Here is a 23,842-nt window from a genome sequence, read left to right as displayed (position 1 = left end):
CAACAAGATGAACCTTCAGTTGTCCAAACTGAACAATCCCAGGCATTGTTACCAAAAGCTTGCTCAAAACTTGAACAATCCCCGGCAACGGCGCCAAAAACTTGGTGCGCGAAATTGTGAACAATACTTTTCACAACTCTCATAATCCCCGGTCATGAACTCCAAAAACTAGGTAGTTCAATTCCATGGCATTACACAACTTTGCACAACTAACCAGCAAGTGCATTGGGTCGTCCAAGTAATACCTTACGTGAGTAAGGGTCGATCCCACGGAGATTGTTAGTATGAAGCAAGCTATGGTCATCTTGTAAATCTTAGTCAGGCAAACTCAAATGTATAATGGTGATGAACGCATAAAACATAAAGATAAAGATAGAGATACTTATGTAATTCATTGGTAGGAACTTCAGATAAGCGCATGAAGATGCCTTCCCTTCCGTCTCTCTGCTTTCCTACAGTCTTCATCCAATCCTTCTTACTCCTTTCCATGGCAAGCTTATGCAAGGGTTTCACCGTTGTCAGTGGCTACCTCCCATCCTCTCATTGGAAATGTTCAACGCACCCTGTCACGGCACGGCTATCCATCTGTCGGTTCTCAATCAGGCCGGAATAGAATCCAGTGATTCTTTTGTGTCTGTCAATAACGCCCCGCCCTCAGGAGTTTGAAGCACGTCACAGTCATTCAATCATTGAATCCTACTCAGAATACCACAGACAAGGTTAGACCTTCCGGATTCTCTTGAATGCCGCCATCAGTTCTCGCCTATACCACGAAGACTCTGATCTCACGGAATGGCTGGCTCGTTTGTCAGGCGAGCACTCGGTTGTCAGGCGATCAACCATGCATCGTGTTATCAGGAATCCAATAGATATTCACTGGAGCTTTGATTGCTTGTAGAACAAGAGTGGTTGTCAGTCACCTTGTTCATGAGTGAGAATGATGATGAGTGTCACGGATCATCACCTTCATCAAGTTGAAGAACAAGTGATATCTTGGATAAAGAACAAGCGGAATTGAATGGAAGAACAATAGTAATTGCATTAATACTCGAGGTACAGCAGAGCTCCACACCTTAATCTATGGTGTGTAGAAACTCCACCGTTGAAAATACATAAGAACAAGGTCTAGGCATGGCCGAATGGCCAGCCTCCCAATGATCTAAGATAGCATAAAATGAAGATAGCTACCAAAGTCTCTTGATACAATAGTAAAAGGTCCTACTTATAGATAACTAGTAGCCTAAGGTGTACAGAAATGAGTAAATGACATAAAAATCCACTTTCAGGCCCACTTGGTGTGTGCTTGGGCTGAGCAATGAAGCAATTTCGTGTAGAGACTCTTCTTGGAGTTAAACGCCAGCTTTTATGCCAGTTTGGGCGTTTAACTCCCATTTGGGTGCCAGTTCCAGCGTTTAACGCTGGGATTTCTTGAGGTGACTTTGAACGCCGGTTTGGGCCATCAAATCTTGGGCAAAGTATGGACTATCATATATTGCTGGAAAGCCCAGGATGTCTACTTTCCAACGCCGTTGAGAGCGCGCCAATTGGGCTTCTGTAGCTCCAGAAAATCCACTTCGAGTGCAGGGAGGTCAGAATCCAACAGCATCTGCAGTCCTTTTCAGTCTCTGAATCAGATTTTTGCTCAGGTCCCTCAATTTCAGCCAGAAAATACCTGAAATCACAGAAAAACACACAAACTCATAGTAAAGTCCAGAAAAGTGAATTTTAACTAAAAACTAATAAAAATATACTAAGAACTCAACTAAAACTATCAAAAACATACTAAAAACAATGCCAAAAAGCGCACAAATTATCCGCTCATCACCTATATTCAAACTCCTTGGAAAATTTCAATGTTTGACTAAGCATTGTTGTGATTGAAAAATTCAAAGATTTTCTTAGTTCACCCTTTCCTTTTTCACTCAAAATCAATATAGTATGCAAAAAGGATGATGACTAAGTATTTGCAATTCAAAGTATGATTTCTAATCACAACCACAGCTAAAAATAAAGATAAACAAAAATGTATAAAGAAAAATCCAACTAAAAGTACGGAATCTATCATCAAAAACATCTAAAAGTATCCAAAAGCATCAAAATATCTAAAATCCAAAATAAGCAATAAAAGTTTCCAAAGCAACTAGAAATGCATCAAAATATATACAAAAATGTGCAAAATGAGATAACTAGGCCGAAAAGTTCACCGGTTCCCAAATAATGCTACTGGTGCCCTCCCCACACTTAAAACAAAGCATCGTCCTCGATGCTAAACCGGAGGATCAGTGGGAGGTACAACGATAGGCTCTGGCTCTGGCTGTGGCTGTGGGACCGGCTCCTCATGAGGCTGTGATGGCTCTGTGGTGTCAGGGGTATCCTGCTGGACTGGTGCCTCCGCATCCTCCTCCTGATGATCCTGTTCATCGAAGGCCGGAGAATCGGGAAGCGGAGGTAGCTCAGCACCCAAAGAGATAAGTGCCTGGTCCATCCGGTCTAAACGGCGTCTGACATGGCGTCGCTCTCGCTCCAAGAACTGGAAAAGACGCTGGACCAGGAGATAAGTAGGCTCAGGTGCTACAGAAGGATCTGTAGATGATGAGGGAGCAGCTGTGGAGGATGATGGGGCAGCTGTAGGGGCTGATGGTGAAGGTGTCCCCACGACAGCTTTAGCCCTAGAGCGGCGTCTAGCAGGTGGCCTCTCGTGCACCCAACCACCCCAAGGAATGGTAACCTCCCTGTCATCTGCATCAGGGGGTGGTGGTCGCACATCATCATCCAACCATGGGACCCCAGCTAGGGCTGCCATACTCGTGACCAATGTAGGAAATGGAAGTAGGCCACGAATATGCGCCCGCCACATGCACTGTCTGATAAGTCTAGGGAAAGAAACATCCTTCCCCTCCATGACACATCCAATCAGCAGGAGCATCTCCATGGGGATCTCAGAGAAGTGGGTGGTAGGCAGGACGTAGTGGGCGAAGATCATCTGCCAAGTCCTGGCCTCCCTAGTCAAATGAATAAACAACATCCCCTTAGGCTTGGTGTTGCCCGCATCCATAACCCATGTAGCATCCGGTATCCCAATCACGCGCCGAAGCGCCTCATAATCAAAGGTCATGGTATGGATGGCTATCTCAGCCTGCTGATGGGCACACATGTCATCAGGAATGTGCCGACACTGTAACGCCTCCCCAATAGCAGTCTCAGTGATCATAATCTCTCTACCCCGCACCTGAACTGAATCCAAGGTCGGACGGAAGAAGTTGCAGTAAAATTCCTTCACCCAAGATATATTTATATCACCCAAATCCCGGTCAACAAAGTCAATGCCTAACTCAAGGATCCGACCGGTAATGGACCGTCTCACATCATTAGGTAGGAGCAACTTCTTCTCAGTATTCAGCTTAATTGTCCGATATCTAGAAAACCGAAGCTCACAGTAGAGATTTGGGAATTTGTCTGGATTGGTAGAAGGCAATTGCTGATTTTCTTTTTCCTCATCATTCAATGGATTCTTAGCATAATGCTTGTAGATGGAAGGGATAGAAGGTGTAGAGAGTTTTCTTTTCTTGGAGGCAGTGGCTATGGCTTTTCCTTTATCCGACATCCTGAAAAATGTGATAGAATATATAAAACATTTAGCATGTAACAAAGAAGGCATGTTCAGGATACAATTATCAAAGAACAATCATGATGTTGCAATGAATATGCAAAAGTGAACAAGTAAACCAAAAAAATGCAAGCTTCATTAAAGTCAACAACTCATTCAAAAGGCAATAATATCATCATATAATTGAAAGAATTGTTAAAGATGGTTAAAGGTGAGTGGAAGTTAAATGGTTAAAGAAATTAGTAAGTTAGAAAAGTAGGTTAGTGATATGATGATATATAGGCTCAATTGAACGAGAAGTTGCGGTTCATGTTCACAATGATTGATACAAATCCGGGGAGTCAAAAAGGAAACGGAAATTTGCCCAAAATTGAAATAAAGACCAAAATGAAACTAATTTCCTTGAAAATCGGGCAGCATTCCGGCTTAAAATTGGACGTTCCCGGATAGCAAATTAGCACAATTAGCATAGAAAACAACATCAATTACGCACAGCAGCAAACAGATATTATTAAGCAACACATATCGCATGAAATAACAACCCAAAACCAACATACAATACCCAAGGAAGCAAGTAGCAAATATGCACATACGGAGCAATTATCAGGCCTAGAATCCTCTATCCAGCCCTAGCTACCTAACAGCAATTATATCTATCTAACCTACATACAAAATTTGAATTCAAACTAACTAACATGCAATTACAGAAATTAACATAAACGAATACTAAAAAGGAAAAATAGAAAAAAAAATAACAGAAATGGAGCAGGAACCTGGGAGCAGGGGAACTAATAATGGAATGGAAAACGGGGGGCAATAGGGCCAGGAGCTGCGCCGCCGTGGACGGTGGCAGATGCGGCGGAAGAGTGGTGGCGGTGGGAGCTGCGGACAGCTGTGAGAGAGAGAGGCGGAGAAACGGAGAAAGAGAGTGGATGAAAGAAAGAGTGGCGAGTGGGTGGAGGAAGAGAGTCGCCGGCGGTGATGGTGGAACCGCGGCGCAGCAGAGGCGGTGAGACGAGTGAGAGGGGAGAGAGAGAGAGGACGGTTGGTGATGAGAGGGGAAGAGGAGTGATGGAAGGAGGAGGATGTGCGGCGGCCGCGGTGGCGAAGCTGCGGTGAAGCAGAGGTGGTGGTTATGGGGTGAGAGGAAGAAGACGACAATGGTGAGAGAGAGAAGTGAGTACGCTGCGGCGCAACGCTCTTCGCGTCTTAGGGTTGCCCCTTTTCTTTGAATCGACGCGGGCGCGCACCTTGCGCGTCCGCGTGCATTGAGGAATCTAAGGACCTACGCGTGCGCGTACAACGCGCTTAAGCGTGGATGAGTCAAAGCAGAAAAGGACGCGTGCGCGTACAGTGCGCGCACGCGTGCATGGAGTTGCGCTAGAGGCTTAGAGTTGGCCCAACTCAGGCCTAACTCTCTGGAGAATGGCCTGGGAGTCGTGCCACCAAATCTGCGTGCACGCGGCATGTACGCGTCCGCGTGCATTGAGAAGAATGGAGATCCACGCGTGAGCGTACGGTGCGCTCTAGCATGGGATGGCAGAATAGGCAGGGGCGCGTGCGCGTAAGGTGCGCGCACGCGTACATGAGGTTGGGCCTGAGGCTTAGAATGGGCTTGAGGCACGCCCAACTCTCAGGTTAGAAGCTTAGATTAGTGGCAGCACGCAAGGACGCGCGCGCGGTAAGTGCGCGTCCGCGTACATGGGCGAATTGTGATATGGCGCGCTAGCGCGATGCATGCGCTTGCGCAGATCGAGTTGGGCCTGGGGTTTAAAGCTAGCCCAGAAATGGCACAACTCTCTGGGGATTGGCTCAATCATTTGCAGCAGCAAATCGGCGCGGACGCGGCAAGTGCGCGTCCGCGTGCATGTCCTCGTTATCATAATCGGCGCGCACGCACGTAGTGCGCGACCGCGTGGGTCATGTTGGGCTCAGGGCATGATGTTTGCCCAAGAGAGGCCCAACTCTCGGGAATGTGGCTCGTGGTGCATTTGCACAGGGACGCGTGCGCGTACATAGTGCGCGCGCGTCCACCCCCTTTTATTTTTTTTTTCAGAAAACAATTTGCTGGGTGCTCCCCTTAGTGTTCACAACTCTTATTCACTCAACCATCATACAATTCACAAAAAATGCAATTTTTGATATTATTCATCTACTACTAAACACAACATGCATGTGACTAAGCTAACAATTAAGTTGTACACACAAATTTGTATGAAACATCTACCTACAATGGTAACTCAAATCACTTATTGAGCAAATTTAAAGAGAGTGGAAAGAGTTTACCATGGTGGGGTGCCTCCCACCTAGCATTTTTAGTTTAAGTCCTTAAGTTGGACATTTTGAGATGCTTGTTGTCATGGTGGCTTATGTTTGTACTCCTCCTTGAATCTCCAAGGATCCATGCTTCTCAATTGGTTGACAGAATTTCCAACCATTTTAAGTAAGCTTGGGCAAAGTTCTACCCAAGATACGAGTCCCCTTATTTGGTCTTCACATAGCGAACCGGGATCCCATATCTTATTTTCACATCCATCCGTTAGTTGAGTTTCATGATTTTGTCGGATGGGTGGTTGACATAAATGTGGCGGACACACAGAATTCTCTTTACTCCACCAATGCTTCCTTCTAGATCCATACAAAGTGATCCTTGCCCCAACATCATCCTTATACCTTGAAGCTTTGACCTTGATAAGCTTAACACCAACTTTCCAACCACTACACAACTCATTCTTACTTTTAATTCCACAAAGGGTTCCAAGTTGACCATCATTTTCAATCAAACCATATTCAAGTGAGAAATTAAAGCTTAGAGATAGAGATTTTACCCACTTAAATGTTGTATTGGATGGTAACTTGGGAAGGGAGGCTTCCCCACACTTAGACAATGCAAGGTCCACTTCCTTGTGCTTTTCTTTAGTTGTTTCCACCTCTTCACAAGCTTCTTCCCCTTTTTCTCTTGGCTTGGTGTTGTCTTCAAGAATGTCATCTTGCCCAATGGAGGGTGATTCAATTTTGGATAGGAATTCATTGATGAATGAATCCATCTCTTGATCAACTTCTTCATATTCTTCAATTTCAATATACACCACGCCAACTTTTTCCTCTTGGTAGCTCTCTTTCGCGATGCTCACCAAGGGTATGGGCGGTTGTGCACACTCTTCTATAATTTCAACTCCATGTCCAATGGGAGAGGATTCTATTGTAGAGAGGAATTCATCCATGATAGAATCCATCTTTTGATAAGCATCTTCTATGTCTCCAACGATGATATGCCTTGGAGGTTGCGCACCCTCCTCAACATCAATTTCAAGCTTCTTGGGAGAGTGCTCCATGATGCTACCTTTCCTTGGACTTTCAACATCTCCTAAATCTTCAACCACTTCTTCCTTTTCTTCAATGATCATAGGCTCCTCCAATTGTTCCAACACTAAATTCAATTCCTCCCTTTCCACCGAATTTTCCAATTTCTCCTTCATACTTTGCTCTTCTTTTGACCTTTCACATGTGGTCACGGAAGTACCTTGAGTATTCAAACATTGGTGGGCTAGGGTATGCACCACCTTGGTCAAATTGGTCACAAACTCAAGTGTATCCCGCTTCATGGCTTCTTGTCCTTGAAGTAACAAAGTGAGAGGATCGTCTATTGGGGCTTGTGGTGGGTAGGAAAGTTCATCATTTTGGAGAGAGAGTTCATAATAGGAAGGTGGTTCTTCTTGGTAAGGTTGTGAAGATTGTGTGTATTGAGGTGGTTCTTGGTAGTGATCTTGATAGGGTTGTGGTGGTTCTAAGGGTTCTTGCTCATAATGGTCATAAAAATATGGTATGGATGGTTGGTTGTATGATGGGTATGGGTCATAGGAAGGTGCTTGGTGTGGAAGGGCTTGTGAGTATGGTTGAGGTTCATGTTGAGGATAGGATTCATAGGCATATGGTGGTGGTTCTTGGAAGTCACAAGGTGATTCACCATAGCCGTTGGATTGATATGCATCATAGAATGGCTCTTCTTCATAGTGCATGGTTGGAGGTTGTTGCCATGAAGATTGATCATATGCATATGGCTCCTTCCACCTTTGATTATCCCATCCTTGATACACATTCTTATTGTGGCTCTCATTTCCTACAACATAGTTGAAATCACACTCATAGCCAAAGTGAGAATTCATGGTGGAAAAGCAAAAATAAAACTAACAAAATCTAGAAAACAAGCAAAAGACAAACAATTTACACTATTCACATATGTACAATAACCAATAACATAACACCATTGCAAATCCCCGGCAACGGCGCCATTTTGACGATTGGATTTTTGACGGTTTAGAATTTCACTAATGAAATCTCATTGTAAAGTATAGTTTCTAAACCAATCACTAATCCTTTCATACAAAAGTTGTTTGTCACTAGTACAAACCCCTAAATTTATAAACCGAACTATTGGACCTCGGGTCGTTCTCCCTAGGATTTACAATAAAGTGTCTTGTTATTGGGTGTGAGTTATTTTGGGGTTTTGATATGAAGCATGAAAGATAAATGGCAAGAAAGTAAACTAACAACTATAAAACTCTTGGCAAGATATGAGAACTAGAAATCCTGTCCTAGTTACCTTTCTCAATTGTGATGAGAATTGTTCATTGCTACCGCTTAGTTAACCTCTAACTATGGAGGAAAGTCAAGTGGATGAATTAATTTGATTTCTCAAGTCCTAATCAACTCCTAAAGGAATGACTAGCTTTAGAGGCATTCAAATCAATTAGCAACTTCTAATTATCAATCAACAAAGGAATTAGATAACTCAAGAGTCACTAATCACTATACCTAGGTCAAGAGGAACAAAAATCTATACTATATCTAGAAGAGGCATTTCAACGAACACATAGAGGGCAATAAAAGTAAGCAACGTAAATTGCAACAATTAAAGAGAGATCTAACTACAAAGGCAAGAGATCAACAATAGAAAAGCAAAGAAGAACAATTATTATGAATTACCTCTTATTGAATTGAAAGAAAATGGAAGGAACAATAGTAGATCTACAACAAAATACAAGAACAACATAAAGCAAATTGCAATAAAAGAATGGAAGAAGATCAATGTAACAACAAGGAATTAAGAGGATAGAAGTAGAAGAAAGCAAAGATTAAAACCTAGATCTAAGGACTAATCCTAATCCTAGAGAGAAGTGAGAGCTTCTCTCTCTAGAAACTACTTCTAAACTAATCCTAATGTGTGTGTAAAATTGCCTAATTGATTCCTTTGATGCCTTCCCCTTAATCCTTCATCCTTATATTCCTCTTCCTTAGCATTTGGCGCCAAAATGGGTTCAGAAACCCTCTCAAATCGCCAAGCATGTGTTGCATTAATGAGGTCATGTGCCATCATCGACGCGTGCATGCACGGTACGCGTGCGCGTCCTTGGCCAGTTTCGCAATGTGCGCGCGAGCGCCTTGTGCGCGTACGCGTGCTTGGCCGAAATCAATTCTTTGGCTTTTTGTGCTTCTCTCCACTTGCATGCTTTCTTCCTTGCTTCCTTTGATCCATGCCTAGCCTATTTCAACCTGAGATTACTAGCAAACATATCAAGGCATCTTATGGAATCAAAGAGAAACTAGAATTCATCAAAATAAGGCTTAAAAAAAGCATGTTTTTACACTTAAGCACAAATATGGGAGAGATAAAAAAACCAAGCTAATTCATAGGCTAAATGTGACAAAAGGTTATCAAATTACCCTAAATTCAATACAAAACAAACCGTCAAATTGGGGTTTGTCAGGGACTTTAGCAAAGCTGAGTCACAATCTGAAAAGGTTCACCCAGTTATGTGTCTGTGGCATTTATGTATCAGGTGGTAATACTGGAAAAAAAAAGTGCTTAGGGCCACGGCCAAGACTCATAAAGTAGCTATGTTCAAGAATCAACATACTGAACTAGGAGAATCAATAACACTATCTAAAATTCTGAATTTCAAAGGATAAAGTGAGATGCCAAAATTGTTAAGAAGCAAATAGCTACTAGCCCCGCTCATCTAATTGGGACTAAGTTTCATTGATATTGTGAGATTTATTGTATATTCTCTTCTTTTTATCCTATTTTGTTTTTAGTTGCTTGGGAACAAGCAACAATTTAAGTTTGGTGTTGTGATGTGCGGATAATTTATACGCTTTTTGGCATTATTTTTAGATAGTTTTAGTAGGATCTAGCTACTTTTTAGTATACATTTTATTATTTTTTAAGAAAAATTTACATTTCTGGATTTTACTATGAGTTTGTGTATTTTTCTATGATTTCAGGTATTTTCTGACCGAAATTGAGGGACCTGAGCAAAAATCTGATTCAGAGGCTGAGAAAGGACTACTGATGCTGTTGAATTCTGACCTCCCTGCACTCGAAATTGATTTTTTGTAGCTACAGAAACCCAAATGGCACACTCTCAATTTCGTTGAAAAGTAGACATCCAGGGCTTTCCAGCAATATATAATAGTCCATACTTTGCTTGAGTTTTGATGAGGAAAATTGGCGTTCAAACGCCAGAAACAGGTTACAAGCTAGAGTTAAACATCTGAAACAGGCTACAAACTGGCGTTTAACTCCAAGAGAAGTCTCTACACATGAAAGCTTCAATGCTCAGCCCAAGCACACACCAAGTGGGCCCGAAAGTGGATTTCAGCATCATTTACTTATTTTTGTAACCCTAGTAACTAGTTTAGTATAAATAGAACTTTTTACTACTGTACATCTATCGGGGGACGTTTAGTCTTTAGATCTACGTCTTGGTTATTCTGGTTCCCCCTCTGGGGCCGAAGCCAATGAACACCATTATCACTTTTGTATTTTCAACGGTGGAGTTTATACACACCAAAGATTAAGGTGTGGAGCTCTACTGTTCCTCGAGTATTAATGCGAAGTACTATTTTTCTTCTATTCAATTCATGCGTATTCTTATTCTAAGATATTCATTCACTTACAAGAACATGATGAATGTGATGATTATATGACACTCATCACCATTCTCCCTTATGAACGCGTGATTGACAACCACTTCCGTTCTACATGAAAACAAGCTTGAATGTATATCTCTTGGGTTTCTAATCAACGATTCACATCGACTCCCCTTTGACCATGGGTCATCTGAATCCAAGATTAGAGTCTTCGTGGTATATGCTAGGATCCATTGGCAGCATTCCTGAAATCCGAAAAGTCTAAACCTTGTCTGTGGTATTCTGAGTAGGATCTAGGATGGGATGACTGTGACGAGCTTAAAACTCGCAACTGTAGGGCATAGTGACAGATGCAAAAGGATAGTAAATCCTATTCCTACACAATCGAGAACCAACAGCTGATTAGCCATACGATATCTGTGCATGATATTTTTCATCCGAGACGAGCAATCCGACAGTTGATTAGCCGTACAGAAACCGTAGAGGACCATTTTCACTGAGAGGACAGAAAGTAGCCATTGACAATGGTGACACCCAACATACAGCTTGCCATGGAAAGGAGTATGAAGGATTTGATGAAGGCAATAGGAAAGCAGAGATTCAGAAGGAACAACGCATCTCCATACGCTTATCTGAAATTCCCACCAATGAATTACATAAGTATCTCTATCTTTATTTTATGCTTATTTATCTTTTAAATTATTAAAACTCCATAACCATTTGAATCCGCCTGACTGAGATTTACAAGATGACCATAGCTTGCTTCAAGCCGACAATCTCCGTGGGATCGACTCTTACTCACATAAGGTTTATCACTTGGACGACCCAGTGCATTTGCTGGTTAGTTGTGCGAAGTTGTGAAAAAGAGTTGAAATTACAATTGTGCGTACCATGTTGTTAGCACCATTGAGATCACAATTTCATGCACCAATTGTCCAGAACCACAAATTGATTTATGTTATTATCCTCAAGGTATCTGGGCATATCAACAAGAGTGTGAACAATCAAGTGAAACGAACTACTTCACAGAGCCACAAAGTGGCTCATATTGTTATGACACTGACACAAATTATGGCTGGGAAGGGAATTTCAATGCTTCATCTTCTGTTCATCAAGGAACATCATCATTTGATTGTGCTTTTGATACATACATGGAAGAGTACCCTCTAGAACCACAAAATGACCCATATGGTGATGAAAACAACAATTACTCAAGTTGTGGGTGGGAGGATCAAAACCAAACAGCATTCAATAATCCATACTCACCCTATCAAGAGCCATCATCACTTGAGAGAACCTTCAATTCATTCATGCAAAATTGTCCAACCTCACCTCCCAGTTTTTCATTTGAAAATTCATCACCACTTGATTTTGCTTCAACAAAAAATTATTTCCAAAACCCATACAACTCATTTCACCAACCACAAAATACACTTGATTACCTGCACAATTCATTCCATATCCCTCAACAACACTTCACCACAACATCCACAAGTCCACAAAATCCACCCCAAGCTTCTCCTCTCTTGCTACAAGTAGAACAATGCCTCCAAAGTTCCTTAGAAACTCAGGAGAGAATTAGAAAACACCTGGAAAATCAAGAACAATACTGGAATGAGCGAGAAAGCCTTTTTGAGAAGATGGATGGACACTTAGAGCTAAGCAAGGAAAAGGAAGAACAATTTGTGAGTGAGGAAGTGAAAGAAGAAGCTCCTGTATCAAGTGATATTTCAATGAATAATAAGGTTGTGGAGATATATGAGCCAAGGATTTCATATCCACATAGGCTAATTGAGGTGATAGAAGACCATGGACTCACTCCCAAAGGACTTAATGGAAGATCATGCAGAAGAAAGGGAAGAATCCAATCAGGGAAGTCCATACTCAAGTAAGGCAGAAAGTTGCATAGAAGAAGGGCTCATTGAACCACCAATTTAAGAGGCTTTTGGTGAAGAGAACACTCCAACAATCACGCAATTACCAAGTCTTGGAATCAAATAAGTGAAGGCAACTGACAAGAGCACTGGTGCACGAAATTGTGATCATCAACAATGGCGCCAAAAACTTGGTAGCGCTCTCAAACGTGAATCACACTTAGTCACAACTCCGCACAACTAACCAGCAAGTGCACTAGATCGTCCAAGTAATACCTTACGTGAGTAAGGGTTGATCCCACGGAGATTGTTGGTATGAAGCAAGCTATGGTCATCTTGTAAATCTCAGTTAGGCGGATAATAAATGTTATGGAGTTTTTGAATAGTAAATAAAGCAGAAAATAAAGATAGAGTTACTCATGTAATTCAATGGTGGGAATTTCAGATAAGTGTATGGAGATGCTTGTCCCTGTCGGATCTCTGCTTTCCTACTGCCTTCCTTCAATCCTTCTTATTCCTTTCCATGGCAAGCTGTATGTAGGACATCACCGTTGTCAATGGCTACATCCCATCCTCTCAGTGAAAAAGGTCCAAATGCTCTATCACGGCACGGCTAATCATCTGTCGGTTCTCGATCATGTTGGAATAGAATCCCTTGATTCTTTTGCGTTTGTCATCACGCCCAACAATCGCGAGTTTGAAGCTCGTCACAGTCATTCAATCTCTGAATCCTACTCGGAATACCACAGACAAGGTTTAGACTTTTCGGATTCTCATGAATGCCGCCATCAATCTAGCTTATACCACGAAGATTCTGATTAAGGAATCCAAGAGATATGCGCCCGGTCTAAAGTAGAACGAAAGTAGTTGTCAGTCACGCGTTCATAGGTGAGAATGATGATGAGTGTCACGGATCATCACATTCATCATGTTGAAGTGCAACGAATATCTTAGAACAGGAATAGCTGAATTCAATAGAAAATAGTAGTAATTGCATTAAAACTTGAGGTACAGTAGAGCTCCACACCCTTAATCTATGGTGTGTAGAAACTCCACCGTTGAAAATACATAAGTGATGAAGGTTCAGGCATGGCCGAACGGTCAGCCCCCAAATCGTGATCACAGGATCAAAAATACAATCCAGGATGTCTAATACAATAGTAAAATGTCTTATTTATACTAGACTAGCTACTAGGGTTTACAGAAGTAAGTAATTGATGCAGAAATCCACTTCCGGGGCCCACTTGGTGTGTGCTTGGGCTAAGCTTGAAATTTACACGAGCTGAGGCTTCTTTTGGAGTTGAACGCCAAGTTGTAACGTGTTTTTGGCGTTCAACTCTGGTTCGTGACGTGTTTCTGGCGTTTGACTCCAGAATGCAGCATGGAACTGGCGTTGAGCGCCAGTTTACATAGTCTAATCGCGAATAAAGTATGAACTATTATATATTGCTGGAAAGCTCTGGATGTCTACTTTCCAACGCTGTTGAGAGCGCGCCATTTGGAGTTCTGTAGCTCCAGAAAATCCATTTTGAGTGCAGGGAGGTCAGATTCCAACAACATCAGCAGTCCTTTGTCAGCCTCCTTATCAGAGTTTTGCTCAAGTCCCTCAATTTCAGCCAGAAATTACCTGAAATCATAGAAAAACACACAAACTCATAGTAAAGTCCAAAAATATGAATTTAGCATAAAAACTAGTGAAAACATCCCTAAAAGTAGCTAGATTATACTAAAAACTATCCAAAAACAATGCCAAAAAGCGTATAAATTATCCGCTCATCAGGCACCAAAGAGAGGATTGTGACCAAGCTACAAAGGACAACATTCATGAAGAAAAAAAGGTCAACTACAAACAATCCCACCCCTGAACCACCAGCAAGCAAGTTTAATCAAGCAAATAACCAAAGGAAGCTTGCTGGAAAGAAGCTAAGAAAGGGGGCACTGACTGGCTCTTCCTTCTACCAGAGGTCATTCCTCTTAACAAACTGGAAAAAGAGAAAGAAAGTTGAGAATAACATGTCAAGCTAATGACATTAAAAGAGCACTTGGTGGGAGGCAACCCAACCGTAGGTAACATTTCTTTTCTTTATTGAGTTTCTTTGTTTTGTTTAAAATTCAATAATTTGGCATATGGTTATATTCTAAGTTTGGTGTTTTTCCTGCAACAATTTGTTTTAATCTCTCTGGATACTTGCATCAATTTCAAAAGAAAGTGTCATACTAAGCTTGGTGTGCCACTTAATTCTCTATGCAATGAATCTAGCAACACCACTTATTTGCATAATCATAACGCCTTTGCAGTGTTATCTTTCTTTTGGTTTGACACTTTTTCTTTCTCTTGGTTTTAATCATTCTTTTGTTTTTGATATTTTCTTTTATTTTTGCTCCCCAACTGTTGTTGTTAATACCTCACCAATAAATCCTTACTTGGGACAAACTCTTCGCTTGGTGATTGTGCTATTAACATAGAACAGCTTCCTTTGTTTAGTTTTAGCTCAAATAAATTGACATGTGATTGCATTTTAAATTTGTTGTTGTTATGCAACAAAAATTTGTTTCCAATATTTACTGTATACTTGCATCAATTCCAAATGAAAGTGACATACTAAGTTTGGTGTGCCACTTATATTCTATGCAATGTATCATGCACACCTTCTTATTTTTGCAATCACAATGTCTCTGTTTCATGTGCCATCATTGTTATTTTTCATTTTGCTTGTTTAAACACATGTGCTACTGACATTTCCTTGTGTAAGACACTCATGACCCATTATAGACTTGATGGACGAAATTGTGACCCTCTTTGTATTTGCATGAGATTTATTTAATGGCTATTGGCTATGTGTGGACACAACTCCGTTCAACTTAACCAGCAAGTGTACTGGGTCATCCAAGTAATACCTTACGTGAGTAAGGGTCGATCCCACAGAGATTGTTGGTATGAAGCAAGCTATGGTCACCTTGTAAATCTCAGTTAGGCAGATTAAATTGATTCATGATAGGTTCAAAAATTAATAATAACAGAAAATAAAATAGGATAGAAATACTTATGTAAATCAATAGTGGGAATTTCAGATCGGCGTATGGAGATGCTGTGCTCCTCTTGTATTTCTACTTTCTTATTACATCCATCCAATCCTTCTTACTCTTTTCCATGGCAAGCTGTATGTAGGGCATCACCGTCGTCAATGGCTACTTTTCATCCTCTCGGGAAAATGGTCCTATGCGCTGTCACTGCATGGCTAATCGTCTGGAGGCATCACCCTTGTCGATGGCTACATCCCATCCTCTCAGTGAAAATGGTCCAAATGCTCTGTCACAGCACGGCTAATCATCTGTCGGTTCTCAATCAGGTTAGAATAGAATCCCTTGATTCTTTTGCGTCTGTCACTAACGCCCAGCCTTCAGGAGTTTGAAGCTCGTCACAGTCATTCAATACCGGAATCCTACTCGGAATACCACAGACAAGGTTAGACTTTCTGGATCCCCATGAATGCCGCCATCTATCTAGCTTATACCATGAAGATTCTATTGGGGAATCTAAGAGATATGTGTCCGGCCTAAAGTAGAACGGAAGTGGTTGTCAGTCACACGCGTTCATAGGTGAGAATGATGATGAGTGTCACGGATTATCACATTCATCAAGTTTGAAGTGCAACGTATATCTTGGAATAAGAATAAAAGAGAATTGAATAGAAAGTAATGGTAATTGTATTGAAACTTGAGGTACAGCAGAGCTCCACACCCTTGATCTATGGTGTGCAGAAACTCTACCGTTGAAAATACATAAGTGAATGGTTTAGGCATGGCCAAATGGCCAGCCCCCTAAAACGTAATCAATAGCCTCTTAAGATGAAGAATAAAAACAAAGCTGAGACCAAAGATGAAACGTGGTCAAAAAGACGTCTAATACACTAGTAAAAAGTCTTATTTATACTAAACTAGCTACTAGGGTTTACATGAGTAAGTAATTGATGCATAAATCCACTTTCGGGGCCCACTTGGTGTGTGCTTGGGCTGAGCTTGATCTATCCACGAGCTGAGGCTTTTCTTGGAGTTGAACGCCGAGTTATAGCGTGTTTCTGGCGTTCAAGTCCGGGTTATGACGTGTTTCTGGCGTTTAACTCCAGACAGCAGCATGTACTTGGCGTTGAGCGCCACTTTACGTCGTCAATTTCCGAATAAAGTATGGACTATTATATATTTCTGGAAAGCTCTGGATGTCTACTTTCCAACGCCATTGAGAGCGCACCTTCTGGATGTCTACTTTCCAACAGCATCAGCAGTCCTTTTGTCAGCCTTTTTCAGAGTTTTGCTCAAGTCCCTCAATTTCAGCCAGAAATTACCTGAAATCACAGAAAAACACACAAACTCATAGTAAAGTCCAGAAATGTGAATTTAACATAAAAACTAATGAAAACATCCCTAAAAGTAGCTTGAACTTACTAAAAACTACCTAAAAACAATGCCAAAAAGCGTATAAATTATCCGCTCATCAAGACTCCATCACCACTATTTGAATTTTTTCTTGATGATAATCAAACACTCTAAGTTGATATGGGAAGGGGAAGAATATGAGGAAAATGATAACAACAATGAAGATGAACTACAAGGTGGTAACGTTCCTTTTTCCTCCTATTTATTTCTAGTACTTTAAAGTGCACGATTGTCTTCTATCTTCTATGCATGCATGTGTGGCTGCTCCTTGTGAATAAAGCATAGCCTGAATTTTGAATTGTAACATGTTGCTGTGACATTATAACTACCATCTTGAATTTTGTAAGTCAAATTAATTAGGGAATCATGATCATAAACAAACAAGGTCATTAAAGATGAACTTAGCATAGGCATATAAGTATTGGAAGGCTAGCTTGATTAATTGTTATTGCTCAATTGCATTTGAATTTATTTGATTGAAGTTTTCATCTAAGACATTTTATGAAGTTTCTGAAATCATGAAAACCTTGAAGAAACAAATACAGTTAAGGCAAGAAAAGAAAAAGGGAAAGAATGAGGAAGCTGAAGGCTCTGAGTACCAATGACAATTCAATTGTTAAGTACTTGTGGTGTTTGTGTATCAGACAAAAAGTTGAAAACAAAACACTTAGAGTCAAGGCTAGGTGATGAGCGAATAATTTGTACGCTTTTTGGCATTGTTTTTAGTATGTTTTTAGTATGATCTAGTTAGTTTTTAGTATATTTTTATTAGTTTTTAGCTAAAATTCACTTTTCTGGACTTTACTATGAGTTTGTGTGTTTTTCTGTGATTTCAGGTATTTTCTGGCTGAAATTGAGGGACCTGAGCAAAAATCTGATTCAGAGACTGAAAAGGACTGCAGATGCTGTTGGATTCTGACCTCCCTGCACTCGAAGTGGATTTTCTGGAGCTACAGAAGCCCAATTGGCGCGCTCTCAACGGCGTTGGAAAGTAGACATCCTGGGCTTTCCAGCAATACATGATAGTCCATACTTTGCCCAAGATTTGATGGCCCAAACCGGCGTTCAAAGTCACCTTCAGAATTCCCAGCGTTAAACGCCGGAACTGGCACCAAAATGGGAGTTAAACGCCCAAACTGGCATAAAAGCTGGCGTTTAACTCCAAGAAGAACCTCTACGCGAAAAATGCTTCATTGCTCAGCCCAAGCACACACCAAGTGGGCCCGGAAGTGGATTTTTATGTCATTTACTCATCTTTGTAAACCTTAGGCTACTAGTTCCCTATAAGTAGGAGCTTTTACTATTGTATTTTACATCTTCTGATCTTTGGAATCTTTTGATCTTTAGATCTTTTGATCACTTTGGGAGGCTGGCCTCACGGCCATGCCTAGACCTTGTTCTTATGTATTTTCAACGGTGGAGTTTCTACACACCATAGATTAAGGTGTGGGGCTCTGCTGTACCTCGAGTATTAATGCAATTACTATTGTTCTTCTATTCAATTCCGCTTGTTCTTGTTCCAAGATATCACTTGTTCTTCAACTTGATGAATGTGATGATCCGTGACACTCATCATCATTCTCACCTATGAATGTGTGACTGACAACCACCTCCGTTCTACATTAGATTGGGTGAATATCTCTTGGATTCCTGATACACGATGCATGGTTGATCGCCTGACAACCGAGCGCTCGCCTGACAAATGAGCTAGCCATTCCGTGAGATCAGAGTCTTCGTGGTATAGGCAAGAACTGATGGCGGCATTCAAGAGAATCCGGAAGGTCTAACCTTGTCTGTGGTATTCTGAGTAGGATTCAATGATTGAATGACTGTGACGTGCTTCAAACTCCTGAGGGCGGGGCGTTAGTGACAGACGTAAAAGAATCACTGGATTCTATTCCGGCTTGATCGAGAACCGACAGATGGATAGCCGTGCCGTGACAGGGTGCGTTGAACATTTCCACTGAGAGGATGGGAGGTAGCCACTGACAACGGTGAAACCCTTGGATAAGCTTGCCATGGAAAGGAGTAAGAAGGATTGGATGAAGACAGTAGGAAAGCAGAGAGACGGAAGGGACCAAGCATCTTCATACGCTTATCTGAAATTCCTACCAATGAATTACATAAGTATCTCTATCTTTATCTTTATGTTTTATTCGTCATCTATACCCATTTGAGTCTGCCTAACTAAGATTTACAAGGTGACCATAGCTTGCTTCATACCAACAATCTCCGTGGGATCGACCCTTACCTCGTAAGGTTTATTACTTGGACGACCCAGTGCACTTGCTGGTTAGTTGTGCGGAGTTGTGATAGAGAGTTGAGATTGCAATGAGCGTACCATGTTGATGGCGCCATTGATGATCACAATTTCGTGCACCAAGTTTTTAGCGCCGTTGCCGGGGATTGTTTCGTGTATGGACAACTGACGGTTCATCTTGTTGTTTAGATTAGGTATTTTTTTTCAGAATTCTTAAGAATGAGTTCTAGAGTTTCATGATGATCTGTTGAAGTCTGGCTGGCTGAAAAGCCATGTCTAATCTTATTGGACCGAGGTTTCAACTTATCATCACAAGAGCTTGTTGATTTCTATCAATCTTGCTGTTGGAGCAATGATCTGCTAAGGCTTGGCTGGCCATTGGCCATGTCTAGTGTTTTGGACCGAAGCTTTCTTTGAAAGCTTGGCTGGCTGTGAAGCCATGTCTAATTCCTGGACCGGAGTCTTAGACTAGCATTGCAATGATTCTTGGAATCCAAATTAAGAATTCTGAACCCTTTATTTTCTATTTCCATATAATTTTCGAAAAATCCAAAAAAATTTTAAAGTCATAAAAACCAAAAATATTTTATGTTTCTTGTTTGAGTCTAGTGTCTAAATTTAAGTTTGGTGTCTTGCATGCATTGTTTATTTGATCTTGGTTCTATTTTCAAGTCAATAGTACAGGGAACTGAAGATTCAGAACATGCAGCAGAGGAATTACACAGAAAAAGTTGGGCGTTCAAAACGCCCAGTGAAGAAGGACAGACTGGCGTTTAAACGCCAGCCAGGGTGCCTGGTTGGGCGTTTAACGCCCAAAAAGGTAGTGCATTGGGCGTTAAATGCCAGAATGTGCACCATTCTGGGCGTTTAACGCCAGGATGGCACAAGGGGGAGGATTTTGTTTTCAAAATCAATTTTTTTCAAGTTTTCAAAGTTTTTCAAAATCAAATCTTTCTCAAATCATATCTTTTCAATCAAATGTTTTCAAAATCAATTTCTTTCCTTTTTCAAAGATACTGCTAACAATTAATGATTTGATTGAACATTTTAAGTATGTTGCCTTTTCTGTTGAGGAAGGTTTAATGTTTGAATCATATCTTTTCTTGTTAGGCAAGTCATTAATTTTTAAAATCAAATCTTTTTAAAATTGTTTTTCAATCATATCTTTTTAAAACCATAACTTTTCAATCAAATCTTTTTAATCACATCTTTTTCAAAACGGTTTTTAATCATATCTTTTTGATTTCTAATTTCAAATCTTTTTCAAAAATTACTTGATCTCTTTCTCACTCTTGTTTTTCGAAAATCAAATTAAAGTTTTTCAAAATGTTTTTAAAATCTTTTTAATTAATTTTCGAAAATTTCTTCCTCTCTTCTCACATCCTTCTATTTATGGAGTACCACTCATTCTCAATGCACAATTCAAACTCTATCTGATTAAGTTCGAATTCCTCTACCTCTTCCTTCTAATTTTCTTCTTCTCTGACACCTCAAGGAATCTCTATACTGTGACATAGAGGATTCCACATTTTCTTGTTCTCTCTTCTCTTTCATATGAGCAGGAACAAGGACAAAGGCATTCTTGTTGAAGCTGAACCTGAACCTGAAAGGACCTTGAAGCAAAAGCTAAGAGAAGCTAAGGCACAACTCTCTATAGAGGACCTAACAGAAATCTTTAAACAAGAAGAACCCATGGCAGCCAAAAACAACAACAATGCCAACAATGCAAGGAAGGTGCTGGGTGACTTTACTGCACCTACTCCCGACTTCTATGGGAGAAGCATCTCTATCCCTGCCATTGGAGCAAACAACTTTGAGCTTAAGCCTCAATTAGTTTCTCTAATGCAACAGAATTGCAAGTTCCATGGACTTCCATTGGAAGATCCTCATCAGTTCTTAGCTGAATTCTTGCAAATCTGTGACACTGTCAAGACTAATGGGGTTGACCCTGAGGTCTACAGACTTATGCTATTCCCTTTTGCTGTAAGAGACAGAGCTAGGACATGGTTGGACTCACAACCTAAAGAAAGCCTGGACTCATGGGAAAAGCTAGTCAATGCCTTCTTGGCAAAGTTCTTTCCACCTCAAAAATTGAGTAAGCTTAGAGTGGAAGTCCAAACCTTCAGACAGAAGGATGGAGAATCCCTCTATGAAGCTTGGGAAAGATACAAACAATTGATCAGAAAATGTCCTTCTGACATGCTTTCTGAATGGAGCATCATAGGTATTTTCTATGATGGTCTCTCTGAACTATCCAAGATGTCTTTGGATAGCTCTGCTGGAGGATCTCTTCATCTGAAGAAGACGCCTACAGAAGCTCAAGAGCTAATTGAAATGGTTGCAAATAACCAATTCATGTATACTTCTGAAAGGAATCCTGTGAACAATGGGACAAATCAGAAGAAAGGAGTTCTTGAGATTGATACTCTGAATGCCATTCTGGCTCAGAATAAGATATTGACTCAACAAGTCAATTTGATTTCTCAAAGTCTGTCTGGAATGCAGAATGCACCAAGCAGTACAAAGGATGCTTCATCTGAAGAAGAAGCTTATGATCCTGAGAACCCTTCAATGGAAGAGGTGAATTACCTAGGAGAACCCTATGGAAACACCTATAATTCTTCATGGAGAAATCATCCAAATTTCTCATGGAAAGATCAACAGAGACCTCAACAAGGTTTCAACAACAATAATGGTGGAAGAAACAGGTTTAGCAATGGCAAGCCTTTTCCATCATCTTCTCAGCAACAGACAGAGAATTCTAAGCAGAACCCCTCTGACTTAGCAACCATGGTCTCTGATCTAATCAAAACCACTCAAAGTTTCATGACTGAAACAAGGTCCTCCATTAGGAATTTAGAGGCACAAGTGGGACAGCTAAGCAAGAAAATTACTGAACTCCTTCCTAGTACTCTCCCAAGCAATACAGAAGAAAATCCAAAAGGAGAGTGCAAGGCCATCAACATGGCCGAATTTGGAGAGGAAGGAGAGGCAGCGAATGCCACTGAGGAGGACCTCAATGGACGTCCACTGGCCTCCACTGAGTCCTCCAATGAGGAAACATGGGAATCTGAGGCTCAAAATGAGACCATAGAGATTCCATTGGACTTACTTCTGCCTTTCATGAGCTCTGATGAGTATTCCTCCTCTGAAGAGGACGAATATGTCACTGAAGAGCAAGTTGCTAAATACCTTGGAGCAATCATGAAGCTAAATGACAAGTTATTTGGAAATGAGACTTGGGAGGATGAACCCCCTTTGCTCACCAAAGAACTGGATGACTTGTCTAGGCAGAAATTACCTCAAAAGAGACAAGACCCTGGAAAGTTTTCAATACCTTGTACCATAGGCACCATGACCTTCAAGAAGGCTCTGTGTGACTTAGGGTCAAGTGTAAACCTCATGCCTCTCTCTGTAATGGAGAAGCTAGGGATCTTTGAGGTGCAAGCTGCAAGAATCTCACTAGAGATGGCAGACAATTCAAAGAAACAAGCCTATGGACTTGTAGAGGATGTTCTGGTAAAGATTGAAGACCATTACATCCCTGCTGATTTCATAGTCCTAGAGACTGGGAAGTGCGTGGATGAATCTATCATCCTTGGCAGACCCTTCCTAGCCACAGCAAAGGCTGTGGTTGATGTTGATGGAGGTGAAATGATCATTCAAGTGAATGAAAAATCCTTTGTGTTTAAGGCTCAAGGATATCCCTCTATCACCATGGAGAGGAAGCATGAAGAGCTTCTCTCAAATTAGAGTCAAACAGAGCCCCCACAGTCAAACTCTAAGTTTGGTGTTGGGAGGCCACAACCAACTTCTAAGTTTGGTGTTGAAACCCCACATTCAAACTCTAATTTTGGTGTTGGGAGGTTCCAACATTGCTCTGAGCATTTGTGAGGCTTCATGAGAGCCCACTGTCAAGCTACTGACATTAAATAAGCGCTTGTTGGGAGGCAACCCAATGTCATATTTTATATATTTTTCTTCTGTTATTTTATGTTTTCTGTAGGTTGATGATCATGAGAAGTCACAAAATCAATTGAAAAAGCAAAAATAGAATGAAAAACAGGAAGAAAAACCGCACACCTTGGAGGAAGAACCTACTGGCGTTTAAACGCCAGTAAGGCTAGCAGATGGGCGTTTAACGCCCAGTCTGGCACCATTCTGGGCGTTTAACGCTAGAAAGGGGCACCAGACTGGCGTTAAACGCCAGAAAAGGGCAAGAACCTGGCGTTAAACGCCAGAAATGGGCACCAGCCCGGCGTTTAACGCCAGAATTGGCTAAAAACGCAATTTTGCATGCCATTTGGTGCAGGGATGACTTTTCCTTGACACCTCAGGATCTGTGGACCCCACAGGATCCCCACAAACCGCACCACTCTCTCTCTTCTTCACCCATTCACCAATCACCTCAACACCTCTTCCCCAAAAACCCTTCACCTATCAAATCCCATCTTTCTCTTCACCACTTACATCCATCCTTCATAAAACCCCACCTACCTCACCCTTCAAATTCAAACCACTTTCCCTCCCAAACCCACCCATAAATGACCGAACCATGAGCCCCCTCTCCTATATAAACCCTTCTTCACTCCTTCATTTTCACACAACCTAAACACCACTTCTCCCCCTCTTTGGCCGAACACAAAGCCATTCCCTTCTTCCTCATTTCTTCTTCTTCTACTCTTTTCTTTCTTCTTTTGCTCGAGGACGAGCAAACCTTTTAAGTTTGGTGTG

The 23,842-nt window shown here is 41.2% G+C and overlaps 1 non-coding gene across 1 annotated transcript; it reads right to left on the bottom strand.

Annotated features, from left to right (window-relative positions):
* Window positions 1–21,205: 21,205 nt before the first annotated feature.
* Window positions 21,206–21,313, bottom strand: LOC130984859 (small nucleolar RNA R71). The gene has a single exon (XR_009088765.1). It is a non-coding gene; the product is annotated as a small nucleolar RNA R71 (small nucleolar RNA).
* Window positions 21,314–23,842: the final 2,529 nt, after the last annotated feature.

This window comes from Arachis stenosperma, chromosome 5 (assembly GCF_014773155.1).
Source record: "Arachis stenosperma cultivar V10309 chromosome 5, arast.V10309.gnm1.PFL2, whole genome shotgun sequence".
In the NCBI taxonomy this organism is placed as follows: domain Eukaryota; kingdom Viridiplantae; phylum Streptophyta; class Magnoliopsida; order Fabales; family Fabaceae; genus Arachis; species Arachis stenosperma.
The sequence above is the reverse complement of the archived record's forward strand: the minus strand, read 5'-3'. Positions and strand labels throughout refer to the sequence as shown.